General features: G+C 48.2%; 1 protein-coding gene across 1 annotated transcript in view; it reads left to right on the forward strand.

The window, feature by feature from the left end:
* The window catches only part of LOC135908708 (uncharacterized), an 834,911-nt gene that overhangs the window by 91,772 nt on the left and 725,399 nt on the right, over nucleotides 1–17,740 (forward strand). The gene's annotated exons all lie outside the window — the stretch shown is intronic.

The raw sequence follows: 17,740 nt of genomic DNA on the forward strand, positions 1-17,740 counted from the left end.
CCTTCCTCCATCTGCATACAAAATGTCAGGTGGATGATTGATTCCCGCAAATATATACACTGCGTAGAAATGATTGCCTTGAAAAGAACTTCCCACAGTCACATTTGCAACGTCATGGCAGTGTGACTTTATTCAGCGATGTGCTTTATTTTCTCTTTTTGTCGTTTTAGTTAGAACCAATTTTATTAATAACGCTTGTAGAAAAAGCGTAGTTTTGTCAATATATGGCAGCAGATTGCATAACTCAAATTTGTAATGCCTAGACTTCACTAATAATAACACTATAACTCACGCTTGGACATATGTTGTAATTTCATAATATGAAGATACACAATTACTCTTCACCAGAAATGTCGAGTCTGTAGCCTGTTTCTGATACCCCTCTCCCAATGTTGCCGAAACATTTGTGGCCTCCGAGTTCACGAGCGCATAGTAACCCAGCAGCACTCAGCATGCGGCCTTCCCACTCAACTGCTTCGCTCTCTTTCACCACCGCCGATGCTGTGTGCAGTCAAACTGCCTGAAAAGAGAGCCCGCGGAGTGCTTTCGCGTGGCCTGCAGCGCGATTGTGAATACTCTGTTGTTACCACAATGTAATTTATATTAGTTTACACGACATGTAAAAATAATTCCCTAATGCGTCAACGTAGAAGAAGCGGAGTGGCATGCTGGATGGCGGGCGATAAGCGGCTTAACGAGCTCAAGGTGCAACCACCACTGCAGAGAAAGATAGAGAGAGAGAGAGAGAGAGAGAGAGAAAGAGAGAGTCTTTATTAGAAAGACAGAATTTCGCCGGCGCGTATATAACCGCTGGCATGCTACTCTTTGTAGGGATGTGGAATGGGATTAAAAGATTCCAGAGGAGAGTGGAAGAAAAAGAGAATAAAAATAAATATGAAATGTCCTAGAGGACCTGATTATAATATTTACAGGTGACATGGCGTGTAAATTTAGCCTTTTGTATATGAAGTGTACAACATCTAAAGCTTTCCTATTACACCAATTTCTGACAGGTATTTGAACAATAAATCCAAAATCCGCCGCTGTTTCGAAGGGCCGGGCATTGGAACTAAGATGCTCGGTAATATTAGCGGTTCGGCGCAAATCATGTCCATTTGTTTCTAAAAAAATTGTCTCTCGTCGTGGTATGCGGGGCATTCTAGTAATAAGTGCTCAACTGTGTCGAGGAAGTGTTAGTGGAATTTCCGGTCTGATTTCTTGGTCAATGTAACGCAGGAAGTTATCTTGGTGAAGCGGCAGATTCCAGATGCGGTCTTCTTCTTGACAGGCATACTTTTTTGCCATGTTTGATGCGTTGGCTTTTGTAAAATATGTTCTTTTGGGAATTGCGGTATTGGAGTTCTTTTCTGGCAGCTTCGCCTGCTCTTTCATTTCCCCAAATGCCGGCATGGTCAGCTATCCACTGGAACTTGATGCAATGCCCAGCAATCTTAGCCTTGTGGTGAACATAAGCAATGTCAAATGCAGCACGTTGATTATTGCAACGCTTGTGCTTGTTCCACATAATTTGTAGGGCTGCTTTTGAATCTGTGAAAATCACGCATGTTTTGGCGGCTGCTGTCGAAGTACAATGGCCTCCTTAATGCCATATAGCTCTGCTGAAGTAGATGATGTCGCTCGCTCAAGACGAAACGAGAATCGTTGCCCTGTAGAAGGAGCAAAAAGTCCCCACGATGAGTGATGTGAAGTTTTAGAGCCGTCTGTGAAAATGTGCGTTGCGGCTGTGTATTGTTTGCGAATATATTGCAAAGCTTTCTGGTAACTGGCTGCTTGAAACATTTTCGTTTTCGCACTGATTCCAGGGATATCTGGTACGATTTCCACTTCGGACAGTGTCCATGGTGCAATATTTCGTGGCATAATAGGTGACTCCTGAGCAGGAATCGAAATAGATATGCTTCCGACGGCTTGTCCAAAGCTAGACGTGGCACAGGTTCCCGAAATACCCTTTAAAGAAAGTGAGTCTTCGTATCAATAACGTGGCGGAGGTGAATCCGAAGTGTCTCCTGCGGAGATAGCACTTCAAGAGGCAGGCATCCAACTTCTGCTACAGTTCCCGAGCGAGACGACCCCTTTCGAGGGCCAGGACATACACAAAGGCAGTTGTTCCGTGCTGCCTCAAGTTTTCTTTTGCTTCCGGGAGACATCTTGTCAGGATCGGGAGATAATATCGTAGTGTTCCGTCGACGTAGGCCTTATGGAGGAGCACCATTGATCGACAGTTGCTGCCCCTCTTTGATCGGGCTAAAAATTGGAATACGTGCGACGACGAAGAAACTCACTTTCTCACTTTTTTCACATCAAGCGGCCATGTGAGGTTCGTATCCATCGTCACTCCAAGAAACCTTTGCGTCTTGACGTATGGAAGGATACAACCCCCCAACACTTGTGGGTATTTTTCCATACACCTCCGCGTAAAAGCCATGGCAACGCGTTTTTTAGGGGCCAATTTCAGGCCCCTTGAATTTAGGTAGGCAAATATATTTGCTAGCACTCTCTGGAGGCGTTGTTGGGTGGCACTGCAGGAACGCGCCGTGCTTCAAATGCAGATTTCTTCCGCATACAGTGTGATTTTGACGCCACGGGGCAGGTTTCTTCTCAAATGGATGAGGACTAAATTAAATAATACAGGGCTTTACACAGCTCCTTGTGGCACTCCCTTCTCGATGGCATAAAGCGCCGTGAGGCCATCCAGGCTACTCATGAAAAGTTGGCGTCCTTGAAGGTAGCCCTCAATCCATGCGTAAAGCCGTCCTCCAAGACCAAGGTTTTCCAAAGCGTCAAGTATTGCTTTCATTTCATTTATGTCATTTATTATACCCTCAAGACCACAATGTACTACAAAGGGGAGTGGGGTAAAAAAAAGGTTACATAACAAAGAAAGCAAAGAAGGTAGCAAGTGATGTAGTCTTAGACATGTGAAGCCCGAAGCGATGGCGTTGGTTATGGCCGCACGAAATTGTGCCTGGTCTTCAATTGCAATCAACACAGAGGGTAGGTGGTTCCATTCTTGACACGTCCTAGGAAGAAAAGACTCATGACAAGCTCTAGTGCGACACTGCAAAACTCCAACTTTGTGATGATGATCAATGCGAGGAGAAATGTAGGTTGGGTATGAAATAAGATTATCGTGCAGATATGAATTATGGAAGTATATTTTATGAAACAAAGCCAGGCGAGAGCATTTGAAACGAGCAGAAAATGGTGGAAGTTGGAGGATGTTTTTCATAGAAGTTACGCTAGCCGTGCGGTTGTAATTGCTTAGGATGAAGCGCGAGGCATTATTTTGAACACGTTCGAGAGACTAGAATAGTGTCTCAGCATACGGGTGCCAAATTGACGAAGCGAATTCTATTTTACTCCTAATTAGCGTCTTGTACAAAATTAACTTTAAAGACGATGGAGCGGAAGAGAGGTTTCGGCGGATATAACCTGACATGCGATTACTTTTATTGATTACGCTGTCAATGTGTAAAGACCAGGAAAGAGTTGAGGTTAAATGGGCACCTAAGTATTTGTAGGATGTAACTGCTTCCATGGCAGTATTACTAAGGCAATAGGTCGGAAGAGGAAGTTCACGGTGGGTTACACGCATGGTTTTGCACTTAGATGGGTTTAGTTTCATAAACAACAAGTCGCAGCAGTTACAGACAGCGTTAATGTCATTTTGCAGAAAGTTTCAAGATGAATAACGCAATGGTCGGCAAAGAGATAAATGTTAGAAGAAATTTTGTTGGGAAGGTCGTTAATATAAATTAAAAAAAGGAGAGGGCCTAACACTGAACCTTCAGGAACGCCAGATTCAACAGGGCTAAATGTAGAGAAGTGGTTATTAAATGCAACCAACTGGGATCGACTATTGTGAAGTGGAACCACCTTCCCAATTTTACAATCTGCAAGGAGCTGATGGGTGTCCAAAGATTGCTGGAATATTTTTGAAAGTAATAAAGATGAGTAAACAGAAGTTTTTAAAAAACTTTGCGGTAACCAGGTCTGGGCCAAGGCTTGACGACATCTTTAGATTCTTAATTGCTGTTTCCACCCCAAGTACCTCGATCCTAATAAAATCCATGTCCGGGTAATTGTAGCTATTTAGGGTGGGAAACAAAGGATCAGGACATAGAACGTAATTACTGCAGAATACGGAGTTTAGGGTTCGGGGACGTTCAGCGTCGGGTATTTTTTATCCACTAGAATCAGCTAAGGTTACTGTATCATCTTTGGAAGGGTTTATGATGTGCCAATACTTTTTCGGGTCTTCTGTAAGTATTGTAGGGAAAGTGTGTTCTTGAAACATACTTTTAGCGTCTTTTTTAGCTGCTATGTAAGCTTCGTTGGCGTCCTTGTAAGCGTCCCACTTAGATGCCAAGTGACTTTCTTTGGCGATGCGGTACAGGCACTTTTTACCATTGCAAAGCATTTTTAGGTGGGAATTGAACCTAGGCGCCTTAGAATTCGACAATATAATACGCGACGGAATAAACTTATCAGTTAGTTCATGTACTTTGTTTCTGAATACGATCCAGTTATTGTGTACCGCACGATTATCGAAGTTATTTAAAAAGAGGTCAAGGAAGTTAGATAATTCCAAGTTTATATAGTTAAAGTTTGCTTTGTCGTAGTCATATATTAACTTCTTTTTAACAGCCGGCTTTGACAGAGGAGACGTAACGTTAAATGAAATAACTAGGTGGTCGCTTTCACCAGGTATACAAGAAACATTCGTAATAAAGTCAGGATGAGAGCATAATATCAAGTCTAAGATATTGGCAGTACCATTTGAAATTCTTCTTGGTTCAGATACAAGTTCAGTTAAAGAAAATAAAGAAAAAAGATCAAGAAATTCATTACACCTTGAAGAATATGGATAACAAGCAGGTGGACAAGCATTCCAATTTATATTCGTGAAGTTACAGTGCCCCATTAATATAACAGGTGCTTTTGGATACAGCACAAAAAGTGTGTGTACTGCGTCATTAAGTTCGGCAGTGAAAGAAGACGGGTAAGAGGGAGGGCGGTAGCAAACAGCGAAAATAAATTTTCGATCATCATCATCATCATCATCATCATCATCATCAGCCTGGTCACGCCCACTGCAGGGCAAAGGCCTCTCCCATATTTGTCCAACAACCCCGGTCATGTACTAATTGTGGCCACGCCGTCCCTGCAAACTTCTTAATCTCATCCGCCCACCTAACTTTCTGCCGCCCGCCGCTACGCTTCCCTTCCCTTGGGATCCAGTCCGTAACCCTTAATGACCATCGGTTATCTTCCCTCCTTATTACATGTCCTGCCCATGCCCATTTCTTTTTCTTGATTTCAACTAAGATGTCATTAACTCGTGTTTGTTCCCTGACCCAATCTGCTCTTTTCTTATCCCTTAACGTTACACCTATCATTCTTCTTTCCATAGCTCGTTGCGTCGTCCTCAATTTCAGCAGAACCCTTTTCGTAAGCCTCCAGGTTTCTGCCCCATATGTGAGTACTGGTAACACACAGCTGTTATACACTTTCCTTTTGAGGGATAATGGCAACCTGCTGTTCATGATTTGAGAATGCCTGCCAAGCGCACCCCAGCCCATTCTTATTCTCCTAATTATTTCCGTCTCATGATCCGGATCCGCTGTCACTACCTGCCCCAAGTAGGTGTATTCCCTTACTACTTCCAGGGCCTCGCTGCCTATTGTAAATTGCTGTTCTCTTCCGAGACTCTTAAACATTACTTTAGTTTTCTGCAGATTAATTTTTAGACCCACTCTTCTGCTTTGCCTCTCCAGGTCAGTGAGCATGCATTGCAGTTGCTCCCCTGAGTTACTAAGCAAGGCAATATCATCAGCGAATCGCAAGTTACTAAGGTACTCTCCATTAACTTTTATCCCCAATTCTTCCCAATCCAGGTCTCTGAATACCTCCTGTAAACATGCTGTGAATAGCATTGGAGAGATCGTATCTCCCGGCCTGACGCCTTTCTTTATTGGGATTTTGTTGCTTGCTTTATGGAGGACTATGGTGGCTGTGGAGCAGCTATAGATATCTTTCAGTATTTTTACATACGGCTCGTCTACACCCTGATTCCGTAATGCCTCCATGACTGCTGAGGTTTCGACAGAATCAAACGCTTTCTCGTAATCAATGAAAGCTATATATAAGGGTTGGTTATATTCCGCACATTTCTCTTTCACCTAATTGATGGTGTGAATATGATCTATTGTTGAGTAGCCTTTACGGAATCCTGCCTGGTCCTTTGCTTGGCAGAAGTCTAAGGTGCTCCTGATTCTATTTGCGATTACCTTAGTAAATAGGTTGTAGGCAACGGACAGTAAGCTGATCGGTCTGTAATTTTTTAGGTCTTTGGCGTCTCCTTTCTTATGAATTAGGATTTTGTTAGCGTTCTTCCAAGATTCCGGTACGCTCGAGGTCATGAGGCATTGCGTATACAGGGTGGCCAGTTTCTCTAGAACAATCTGTCCACCATCCTTCAACAAATCTGCTGTTACCTGATCCTCCCCAGCTGCCTTCCCCCTTTGCATATCTCCCAAGGCTTTCTTTACTTCTTCCGGTGTTACCTTTGGGATTTCGAATGCCTCTAGACTATTTTCCCTTCCATTATCGTCGTGGGTGCCACTGGTACTGTATAAATCTCTACAGAACTCCTCAGCCACTTGAACTATCTCATCCATATTAATAATGATATTGCCGCCTTTGTCTCTTAACGCATACATCTGATTCTTGCCGATTCCTAGTTTCTTCTTCACTCTTTTTAGGCTTCCTCCGTTCCTGAGAGCATGCTCAATTCTGTCCATATTATACTTCCTTATGTCAGCCGTCTTACGCTTGTTGATTAACTTCGAAAGTTCTGCCAGTTCTATTCTAGCTATAGGGTTAGAGGCTTTCATACATTGGCGTTTCTTGATCAGATCTTTCGTCTCCTGCGATAGTTTGCTGGTATCCTGCTTAATGGAGTTACCACCGACTTCCATTGCACACTCCTTAATGATGCCCACAAGATTGTCGTTCATTGTTTCAACACTAAGGTCCTGAGTTAGAGCTGAATACCTGTTCTGTAGCTTGATCTGGAATTCTTCTATTTTCCCTCTTACCGCCAACTCATTAATCGGCTTCTTATGTACTAGTTTCTTCCGTTCCCTCCTCAGGTTTAGGCTAATTCGAGTTCTTACCATCCTGTGGTCACTGCAGCGCACTTTGCCGAGCACGTCTACATCTTGTATGATGCCAGGGTTAGCGCAGAGTATGAAGTCTATTTCATTTCTAGTCTTGCCGTTCGGGCTCCTCCACGTCCACTTTCGGCTATCCCGCTTGCGGAAGAGGGTATTCATTATCCTCATATTATTCTGTTCCGCAAACTCTACTAATAACTCTCCCCTGCTATTTCTAGCGCCTATGCCATATTCCCCCACTGCCTTGTCTCCAGTCTGCTTCTTGCCTACCTTGGCATTAAAGTCGCCCATTAGTATAGTGTATTTAGTTTTCACTCTACCCATCGCCGATTCCACGTCTTCACAGAAGCTTTCGACTTCCTGGTCATCATGACTGGATGTAGGGGCGTAGACTTGTACAATCTTCATTTTGTACCTCTTATTAAGTTTCACAACAAGACCTGCCACCCTCTCGTTAATGATATAGAATTCCTGTATGTTACCAGCTATATTCTTATTAATCAGGAATCCGACTCCTAGTTCTCTTCTCTGCGCTAAGCCCCTGTAGCACAGGACGTGCCCGCTTTTCAGCACTGTATATGCTTCTTTTGGCCTCCTAACTTCACTTAGCCCTATTATATCCCATTTAGTGCTCTGTAATTCCTCCAATAGCACTGCTAGACTCGATGGCCTAGGTCAACGCAGGCGCACACGATTTCTAGGTTGCTGTGAACGTGATGACAAGGCAAAGATTTAGAAAGGACATGCAGTGCACCTCCACAGTGGCCAGCCGTGCAATCACAACGGAAGATATGAAAGCGGGATACTTCAAAAATTTCGCAGTCGTACACCTGAGGATGCAACCCCGTTTCAGTTAGAGCGATCATACCGGCACCGGAGTTGTCGACGAGAGAGTTAATTGCTTCGCGCTTGTTTATAACACTTCTTACGATAGCAAGAAGCACTGGGACATGCGCTGATAAAACAACGCCACTACCCCTCGCGTGTTCCTACGTAGCATAGAGAGTGCCCTAATTGACAGCTGTGGCCGTGCCATCAGGGAGTGCGTGCTTGATTTGCTTGACGCAGTAACTCATTGGGTCGTACAGGAAGGAATGCCTACCAATAAAAAGCTTATTAAACCTTATCTGAAACGGGGAAGAATTGGGCTGGCGCTTACCAAATTCGATAAACTTTTTCCTTGCGTGCCTTGTAGCGGGTGAGAACCCTCAGAAACAAAAACGTTGTTAGCTTTCAGCTTGCTCCGCGAGTAGAGTATGGTTTCCTTGAACTTAAAGTTGGTTGCTGTCATTATGACGGGGCGGCACTTCCTGTCTGAAAAAGCTCCAATACGATGCGCGCGTTCAACCGAGTTCGGTGGCAGATTACGTTCCATCGCAGACGACAAGGGAGCGATTGTTTTCTGTTCGGTCTGAAGCCATGATTCACGGGAGCCTTCTGTATACTTATGTAAACATGTATGTCTCCTTATTAAAGAAATAAACTGAACTGAAAGAAAGAAAGAAAGAGTCAGGTATGCCATAAAAAATTAGGTTGTTATGCCTTCTTGTTTCCTCCAGATCATCTAGACATGCTATAAGGGCGACCTGCTGCTTTTCCAGGCTTTACGCTGATTGTTGCACTTTGACCAAATCACTAGAGACTTTGCCAAGCGTTTCGGATTTCTTTTCCAGCGATTCCAGGCTACGGTAAATGTCAGTTAGCTTGCTTTCAATAACTTGTTGGCTTGTTTTGACGGCCTTTACGTCCTTTTTTAACTCAGCCTGGCCTTCGGCAAGCTCACCTGTTGTTGTTTTCTATGTCTTTTAGCATTTGTAGGACAGAACTAATTTCATCGGACTGAAGTTCATTAGCACTATTAGAAGGAACGACATCTTGGCTTCATTTTTGTGGTTTTGGAGGCCCTGGGCTTTCCTCCACATCGCCACATTTTAACAACAGCGGACACATATTAATGCAGTCACACACACTATCAAAGAAAACAAGTGGGCAGGGGAGCAGCCAGTGTCGTAGCTAGGTGGTCTTGCACCCGGGGCCCATAGGTCTCTGCCACCCCCCCACCCCCCAGGTGTAGTCGAAGGCGAGGATGTCGACAATTTCCGGGTTTCAGCACCACTACAGCCACCTTGGATACCGCGCACGTCCCCCGGGTCGCCCTCTCCTTCGCTTTCTTTCCAAGAGATCACGAATGCAGCAGGTATACACGCTGTTTTTCTCTGTGCCAAATGACATAGGGTGCTGCACTGATAACTTGCGATAAGCTCATGTGGACATCTTCTGTCAGACTGTAAGGCTTGGCAGCCAATACAAGTTCGACATCGTGGAAAATGTGGCTCACGTCCCAGGTAACACAAAAATATCTTTATAAAATTTTAATGACCAATTTTAGCGGGAATATTGCATTTGCGAAATTGAAGCCCGACATTCACATCTTGCCCTACAACAACTTCACAAAAATCGTCCTAGGTCCTACGGCGCGCAGTATTTTGGCTGTGGGCAGCCCTGAACGGAAACGAAAATTAAATTTTGAATCAGTGACGCTGATCTCCCCACCCTATTAGAAAATGCTACCTGCCTCCCTGTGGCGCGGGCGCCAATGTTATGACAATTGCGAGTTCTGTTTATTCTGATCAAAAAGCTTTGTTTTTATTTGCTGCTATACGGACAAGCGTGATTATCCGAGCTGCGGTACCACCACAAGATTGGGAACAGAATAGAGCATGCTTCGCATCGATTCTTGGCGTCACCATAAAAAAAAAAGGTCGTGATGACGCCCGTGCCAGCGAAAGCTTGCACTAATGGTTTGTATTAGTTTTTATTAGTATTACCCTCAGGGCCAGAGGCATTACAGTGGGGAGTGGAACGTGCGGGAAAAGAGACACTATACAGGTTTTTCTTCTCCTAACACAATGTTAGCTAAAACGATGAGATAATTGCAGGAAGCAACAAAAATTCAAGCAATTGACCGATAATAAATATAATTACATAGTTGGTTATTTACATTGCAATACACTTGTGTTTAAAACATTATGAAACTGGGAATAGTGAACAGTGGACGTGACTGCTCCCGGAAGGTGGTTGCAGTCCTGTGAGGTGTAGGGCACAAATGATTGATAACATGTTTGCGTTAAGCACGACATTATTCCCACCTTTTGCGCATGATCGAAACGAGGGGAAATGTATGATGGAGGAAGAATAAGGTCGTTGTGTAGGGCGGGACTGTAGTATATTGTCACGTGGTCGTGACGTCAAAGAACACAGTAGCAATACTCTGGACGACAAAACTAACTTTTTTGGGCGAACCTGTGCCCACAAAACAGGCTACACTTATAGCTCAGCGATAGCGGCCAACGCGCTCGGCGATCGTGGAGAATCTGATCAGCGGGTCAAGCGCGTCGGCTTTTTACAGTAGTCATCGAATTTTCCAGACTAATCGTCGGGACCCGCATGCCTTCTACAAAGTTCTACACCATTCGCGTAAAGCGATGAAATCAGATAACACAAGGTTCGGCGACAACAGACAGCGGATAGAAGCATCGATAACTTTCCAGAAACTTCGGATACATGAAGGCGCGTCCCGCGCTGTGCGGCAACATTTGTTAGGCGGCAAAACGTGTCGCCCGATAAAGAAAAGTACATGTGTCAATACCCCCCTCTTAAAAAGCATCGACCCCATGCTACATACAAACGAAAGAAAAACACCCGTAGCAAAGAAAACAACCCATTTCGATGGGGGCGAAATGCGAAAACACCCGTGTACTTAGATTTAGGTGCACGTTAAAGAACCCCAGGTGGTCGAAATTTCCGTAGTCCTCCACTACGGCGTGATTCATAATCAGAAAGTGGTTTTGGCACGTAAAAACCCCATAATTTGAAATTTTTTTGAAAGAAAACAACAAAAATAAGGAATTTCGTCAGCGTCCCTAAAAGTGTTTAAGGCGCACCACGTGGACCACTTCAGATCGTGCGCAGCGCAGCTGTGAATGCGAAATGCCGTCTGGCACGACCTCATAGTCCAGAGCGCAAATACGTCGGATGACCTTTGTAGGGTCCGCAATGGAGTCGGAGTAGTTTCTCACTGAGTCCTCGTCGGCATATCGGGGTCCATACCCAAACATGGTCGCTGGGCTGGTACTCGACGAAGCGTCGTCGGTGGTTGTAGTGTCGGCTGTCGGTCCCCTGCTGGTTCTTGATCCGCAGGCGGACGAGCTGTTGGGCTTCTTCGGCGCGCTGGAGATAGGTAGCGACGTCAAGGTTCTCCTCGTCAGTGACGTGCGGCAGCATGGCGTCGAGCGTCGTCGTCGGGTTCCTGCCGTAAACCAACTTGAACGGCGTGATGTGTGTTGTTTCTTGCACCGCCGTGTTGTAAGCGAATGCTACGTATGGCAAGACGGCATCCCAGGTCTTGTGTTCGACGTCGACGTACATCGCTAGCATGTCGGCGAGGGTCTTATTCAGCCGCTCCGTAAGCCCATTCGTCTGCGGATGGTAGGCCGTTGTCCTCCTGTGCCTTGTCTGACTGTATTTCCGAATGGCTTGGATGAGCTCCGCTGTAAAGGCCGTTCCTCTGTCGGTGATGAGGACTTCTGGGGCGCCATGTCACAGCAGGATGTTTTCGACAAAGAATTTCGCCACTTCGGCTGCGCTACCTTTCGGCAGTGCTTTAGTTTCAGCGAAGCGGGTGAGGTAGTCCGTCGCCACGATAATGCACTTATTTCCGGTTGTTGACGTCGGAAAGGGTCCCAGCAAGTCCATTCCGATCTGCTGGAATGGTCGGCAAGGAGGCTCGATTGGCTGTAGTAATCCGGCTGGCCTTGTCGGCGGTGTCTTGCATCGCTGACAGTCTCGGCGTGTTCTGACATAACCGGTGACGTCGGCGGTCAGGCGCGGCCAATAATACTTTTCTTGTATCCTCGATAGTGTCCGGGAAAGTCCGAGGTGTCCAGTGGTCGGATCGTCATGTAGGGAGTGCAATACTTCTGGACGAAGTCCAGACGGGACAACAAGAAGGTAGTTGGCGCGGACTGGTGAAAAGTTCTTCTTAACGAGGAGACTGTTTTGAAGCGTGAAGGAAGATAATCCGCGCTTAAATGCCATGGGGACAACGTCGGTGTGCCCTTCCAAACATTCGACGAGGCCTTTTAGCTCCGGGTCTGCCCGTTGCTGTTCAGCGAAATCTTCCACGCTTATCATTCCAAGGAAGGCGTCGTAATTCTCGTCTTCTTGCGGCGGCGGGTCAATGGGGGTGCGTGATAGGCAATAGGCATCGGACTGTTTTCGTCCGGCCTTGTAGGTTACAGTGATGTCGTATTCTTGTAGTCTGATGCTCCACCGCGCCAGTCGTCCTGAAGGATCCTTTATATTCGCTAGCCAACACAATGCGTGATGGTCACTGACGACTTTGAATGGCCTGCCATAAAGATAAGGGCGAAATTTAGCTGTAGTCCAAACGATGGTGTTTGATCCGCACCGATGGCACCGGCTGTTGGAATCTCAGCGCTGCCACCAGCTATTGGAACCTCAGTGCTGACACCCGTTGTTGCAACCGGACCGTTGGCGCCCGTTGTTGCAAATGGGTCGCAAGCCCCAAGGGTAGCGTTGGCCTGGCGGCCTGGGGTACACTGGAAGCATCCGAAGGTCCCAGCAAAGCATGAGGCGACTGCTAACAGAACAACTTGTTTATTCTAGCATCGCAAAGAGCGGGCAGTCAGGTCGACCGAAGTAGAGAGACGGGAGAGCACGTTACTCAACAGAAGAAATCGGAGCCTCTCTCCTGGCGTCCGGGGGCAGCTGCTCTTATACTCTTGGCGTCGCGGGCAAGAAGGAAGGTCACGGGACGACACCACGTGACAGCGGCGACGGAGCGGCGACGGACGGACTGAGAGACACGTTGGGACAAGGAGGTGACGCATCAGCCGGGCCGGCGCCGGTCAGACCTCCTCGCTTCACACTGGGGGAGCTCCTCTCCCCGGCTGCCGCGCTTTGACAAGCGTGGGCACACACACACACACGCACACACAAAGACACGTGGCACTGAACATGCCGGGACGCGCTTGGCGGGGATGCGTCGCGGCCGCTTCGAACGGGCCAAAATGTCCGCCGCTTTGAACGAAGCTCCGGCGAACGTTGCATCCGCGCAGGCTACACCGCGCGTCGTAGGCGAAACGTAACAGACCGCCCCGCCGGGGGAGGGAGATCCCGATGGTCAGGGGACTGCATCCGCTGTCCGGAGGGATGTCGCTCGATGATGCTCATAACCGAAGTCGGTCGTCCCTCGGCGTTTCTTGAGCGCAGCGTACCGAGAAGGCCTCGTTCTCACGTTCAGGTTAACACAGGACACTGCAAAGTGACTTCGGGAGAGTTGCCATTTTTGTTCTCTTTCCCAGCAAGCGTTAGAACTGCGCCGAAACCCAGCCGCTCAGTCAGCAAGCACGGCACAACCCTCACTAAGCCATGCCAGGCTCTTTCCCCTTTTATACTACTGCCTAGTTCCTTACAGTAGTCTATAGCAGCACTCAGACGCGTCCACAAATCGGAAAATTGCACTAGAAAGCACATCATCACTTCGAAACACTACACAAAAGCAATATGTTAAAAATCCTGCCTCAGGAAGAAAAACATCAATAACAAACAATTTTGAGGCTGATTCCCACGTTAGGGGCTTCGACTTAAGCCATCGGCGTTACCGTTGAGACTCCCCTTTTTGTAACGCACCTCAAAAGAATACTGTTGCATAGCGAGGCTCCAGCGCAGGAGGCGGCCATTTGTGAAAGAGATAGTCTGCAGCCATCGGAGAGGGCAGTGATCCGTCTCGATGCAAGCGAAGCGGAGATCGCAGCGAGCGACCGTACACTAGCTCAGCTGGCGAAAACCCCGTAGCCGCATGCGGCGCGGTCCTCCATGCAAACATTACCCCAGGCAGACACAGCTCCCAGTCAGTTTGATGTTCAAAACACAATGCTCTCAACACGCGCTTCATGACGGAGTGGAGCTTCTCAACGGAATTCGACTGGGGGTGGTGCACTGAGCTGTGTAGCAGCTTTACCCCGCACCTTTCGAGAAAGGCTGTCGTCAAAGCGCTAGTAAACACTGTGCCCTGATCTGATTGGATTTCCGCAGGAAAACCAACTCGCGCAAATATGGACAGTAGTGCATTGACTATCTCAACTGAGCTGAGTTCTTCAAGCGGCACTGCTTCAGGGAACTTTGTCGCTGGGCAGATCACAGTCAAAATGTGTCTGTACCCCGTGGCTGTTACCGGCAGAGGTCCCACTGTATCAATAACGAGCCGTCTAAAAGGCTCCGTAATGATAGGTACCAACTTCAACGGCGCCCTCGATTTGTCCCCTGGTTTGCCCACCCGCTGACAGATGTCACATGTCTTCACAAAGTGGTCTGCGTCCCGAAAACACCCTGGCCAATAGTACTCTTGCAAGAGACGGTCCTTAGTTTTCTTAACTCCTAGGTGTCCGGACCACGAACCCCCATGCGACAAGCGCAACAGATCCTGACGGTAGCACTGAGGCACGATCAGCTGATCGAACTCCACTCCCCTGCGGTCTACATACCTCCGGTACAGGACCCCACCTCTTTCCACAAAGCGAGCATTTTTCTTGGCGATACCTTCCTTGACAATGCAGCGTATGGTTTCTAGGCTGCCATCCTTCTTTTGCTCGGCTATCAAAGCCGACCGGCTGACTTTTAGCAACCTATTAAGTCCGTCTGACGTAGGCGCGATGAGCAAATCTTCAGATAGCTCTTCTAACTTTCCCGTGTCGGGCATTTTCTCTCCAGTATCTGGTGCCTTTAACGCTACAGGCTCAATTTTATTCAGTTCGGGCGCGCTCTGAATATCAGCTTGCTGCGCCTCTGACCCTTTCTCATCGTTCGACAACGTCGGCCCCGCAACTACCGCCTTTGCAGCGAGCTCCCGAACCTTCGATCTGGTTAAGGCCTGAACGCTAGCCTCACCAAACAAAAGCCCCTTCTCGCGCAGTAGGTGATCGGACCTGTTCGAAAATGGGTACGGGTACTGGGGGGGCAGCATAGATGACACTGCCGCCTCCGTCTCAAGTGCTCCGAAAGGTCCTTCAATATGCACTTTTGCTACGGGCAGACACACGCTATTAGCTTCCACGGCTTGCTTGATCCATGCGCATTCGCCCGTGAACATATCGGGTTCTACGTAAGAGGGGTGAACTACATCCATCGTAGCTGCGGAATCGCGAAGCACTCGGCACTCTTTCCCGTTCACGAGGAGGTCTCGCATGTAAGGCTCGAGAAGCTTCATGTTCTCGTCAGTGCTGCATAACGACAAAAACACGACTTTTGTTTTTGTTTCTGGACACTGCGCCGAAAAATGACCCGGCTTCTGACACGTATAACAAACGCGCGCTTGCCTCGTCTCGAACCGCTTTCTGCGTTCGGCTTCGGTTGCCGCCGTCTCCTTACGTTCGGTCGGACTGCTTTCACTCGCATCCGCACTACATGTGTCCCCCTTTGCTCTCATGGGCGTGAACTTCGGCCTCTCAAACTTGGAGCCAAATTCACCCTTTTGACCGTCCTTAGCTCCGCGAGCCCGACGGGTCACAAACTCTTCGGCTAGCTCAGCAGCTCTAGCCACCGTACTAACGTCTGGCCTGTCCAAGACCCAGTATCGCACGTTCTCAGGTAACCGACTATAAAACTGTTCCAGCCCGAAACACTGCAGAACTTTCTGGTGGTCACCAAACGCTTTCTCTTCTTTGAGCCACTCCTGCATGTTTGACATAAGCCTGTAGGCAAACTCTGTATACGACTCACTTTTGCCTTTCTCATTTTCTCGAAACTTCCGACGGAACGCCTCCGCTGACAGCCTGTACTTTTTTAGCAGACTCGATTTCACTTTGTCGAAATCCTCTGCCTCCTCTCTCTCCAAGCGAGCGACTACGTCGGCCGCCTCGCCGGGTAACAAAGTGAGCAAGCGCTGTGGCCACGTTTCCCGAGAGAACCCCTGCTTCTCGCACGTTCGCTCAAAGTTAACCAGGAACAAACCAATGTCCTCTCCAAGCTTAAACGGCCGCATCAGGTCAGTCATTTTAAACAATACTCATTCTCCTGCACCGTGTGCCTGACTTCCATTACGAGCGCGTTCCATCTCCACCTCGAGACGCTTCATTTCCAAAGCGTGTTGACGGTCACGCTCTTCTTTTTCTTTCTCTTTTCGTTCTTTTCGTTCAAGCTCATCTTTCTCTCTCTGTTCTTTACGTTTACGCTCATCTTTCTCTTGTTGCTCTCTAAGTTCGCGCTCCTGTCTTTTTGCCGTCTCCCTCTCCTCAATGGTCTCAAGGCATTCCGACAGCTCGTCATCCTCAGCTTCTAGCTCGAGAATAGCCCTCAGCAGTTCTGGTTTTCTGAGTCTGTCTGAGACATCCAGACCCAACTCTCTTGCAAGCTCCAACAATTTCGGTTTGCGCAACGACTTCAAATCCATGGCTGCTCTGAATGCTGCTTTCTCTACTGCCTACTATTGTCTTGCCGCAAACTAACCCGGCAGCAACGACAACCACAATTACCAGCTCTGTTTCTGACACTAACAAAAGCCTGGCAAAACTCAGAAGAAGAAAGTCCCGCACTCACCAAACCTCGCAACCAAGAATTCAGCGCAGTCGTTCCGCTGCAGGCAACCAGTCATCACACAGCGCTCGTTGCACTGCTCCCGGATGGTCGTTGTGCTGCTCAGCATACAGTCAACCGCATATCTTCGCTGCTGGCCTCCGTTGTCGCGATCCCACCGCTGCCACCAGATGTTTGATCCGCACCGATGGCACCGGCTGTTGGAATCTCAGCGCTGCCACCAGCTATTGGAACCTCAGTGCTGACACCCGTTGTTGCAACCGGACCGTTGGCGCCCGTTGTTGCAAATGGGTCGCAAGCCCCAAGGGTAGCGTTGGCCTGGCGGCCTGGGGCACACTGGAAGCATCCGAAGGTCCCAGCAAAGCATGAGGCGACTGCTAACAGAACAACTTGTTTATTCTAGCATCGCAAAGAGCGGGCGGTCAGGTCGACCGAAGTAGAGAGACGGGAGAGCACGTTACTCAACAGAAGAAATCGGAGCCTCTCTCCTGGCGTCCGGGGGCAGCTGCTCTTATACTCTTGGCGTCGCGGGCAAGAAGGAAGGTCACGGGACGACACCACGTGACAGCGGCGACGGAGCGGCGACGGACGGACTGAGAGACACGTTGGGACAAGGAGGTGACGCATTAGCCGGGCCGGCGCCGGTCAGACCTCCTCGCTTCACACTGGGGGAGCTCCTCTCCCCGGCTGCCGCGCTTTGACAAGCGTGGGCACACACACACACACGCACACACAAAGACACGTGGCACTGAACATGCCGGGACGCGCTCGGCGGGGATGCGTCGCGGCCGCTTCGAACGGGCCAAAATGTCCGCCGCTTTGAACGAAGCTCCGGCGAACGTTGCATCCGCGCAGGCTACACCGCGCGTCGTAGGCGAAACGTAACAATGGCGAGGCATTCCTTTTCGGTCGTAGAATAGTTGCCT

Source organism: Dermacentor albipictus, chromosome 3, assembly GCF_038994185.2.
Source record: "Dermacentor albipictus isolate Rhodes 1998 colony chromosome 3, USDA_Dalb.pri_finalv2, whole genome shotgun sequence".
Lineage (NCBI taxonomy): Eukaryota > Metazoa > Arthropoda > Arachnida > Ixodida > Ixodidae > Dermacentor > Dermacentor albipictus.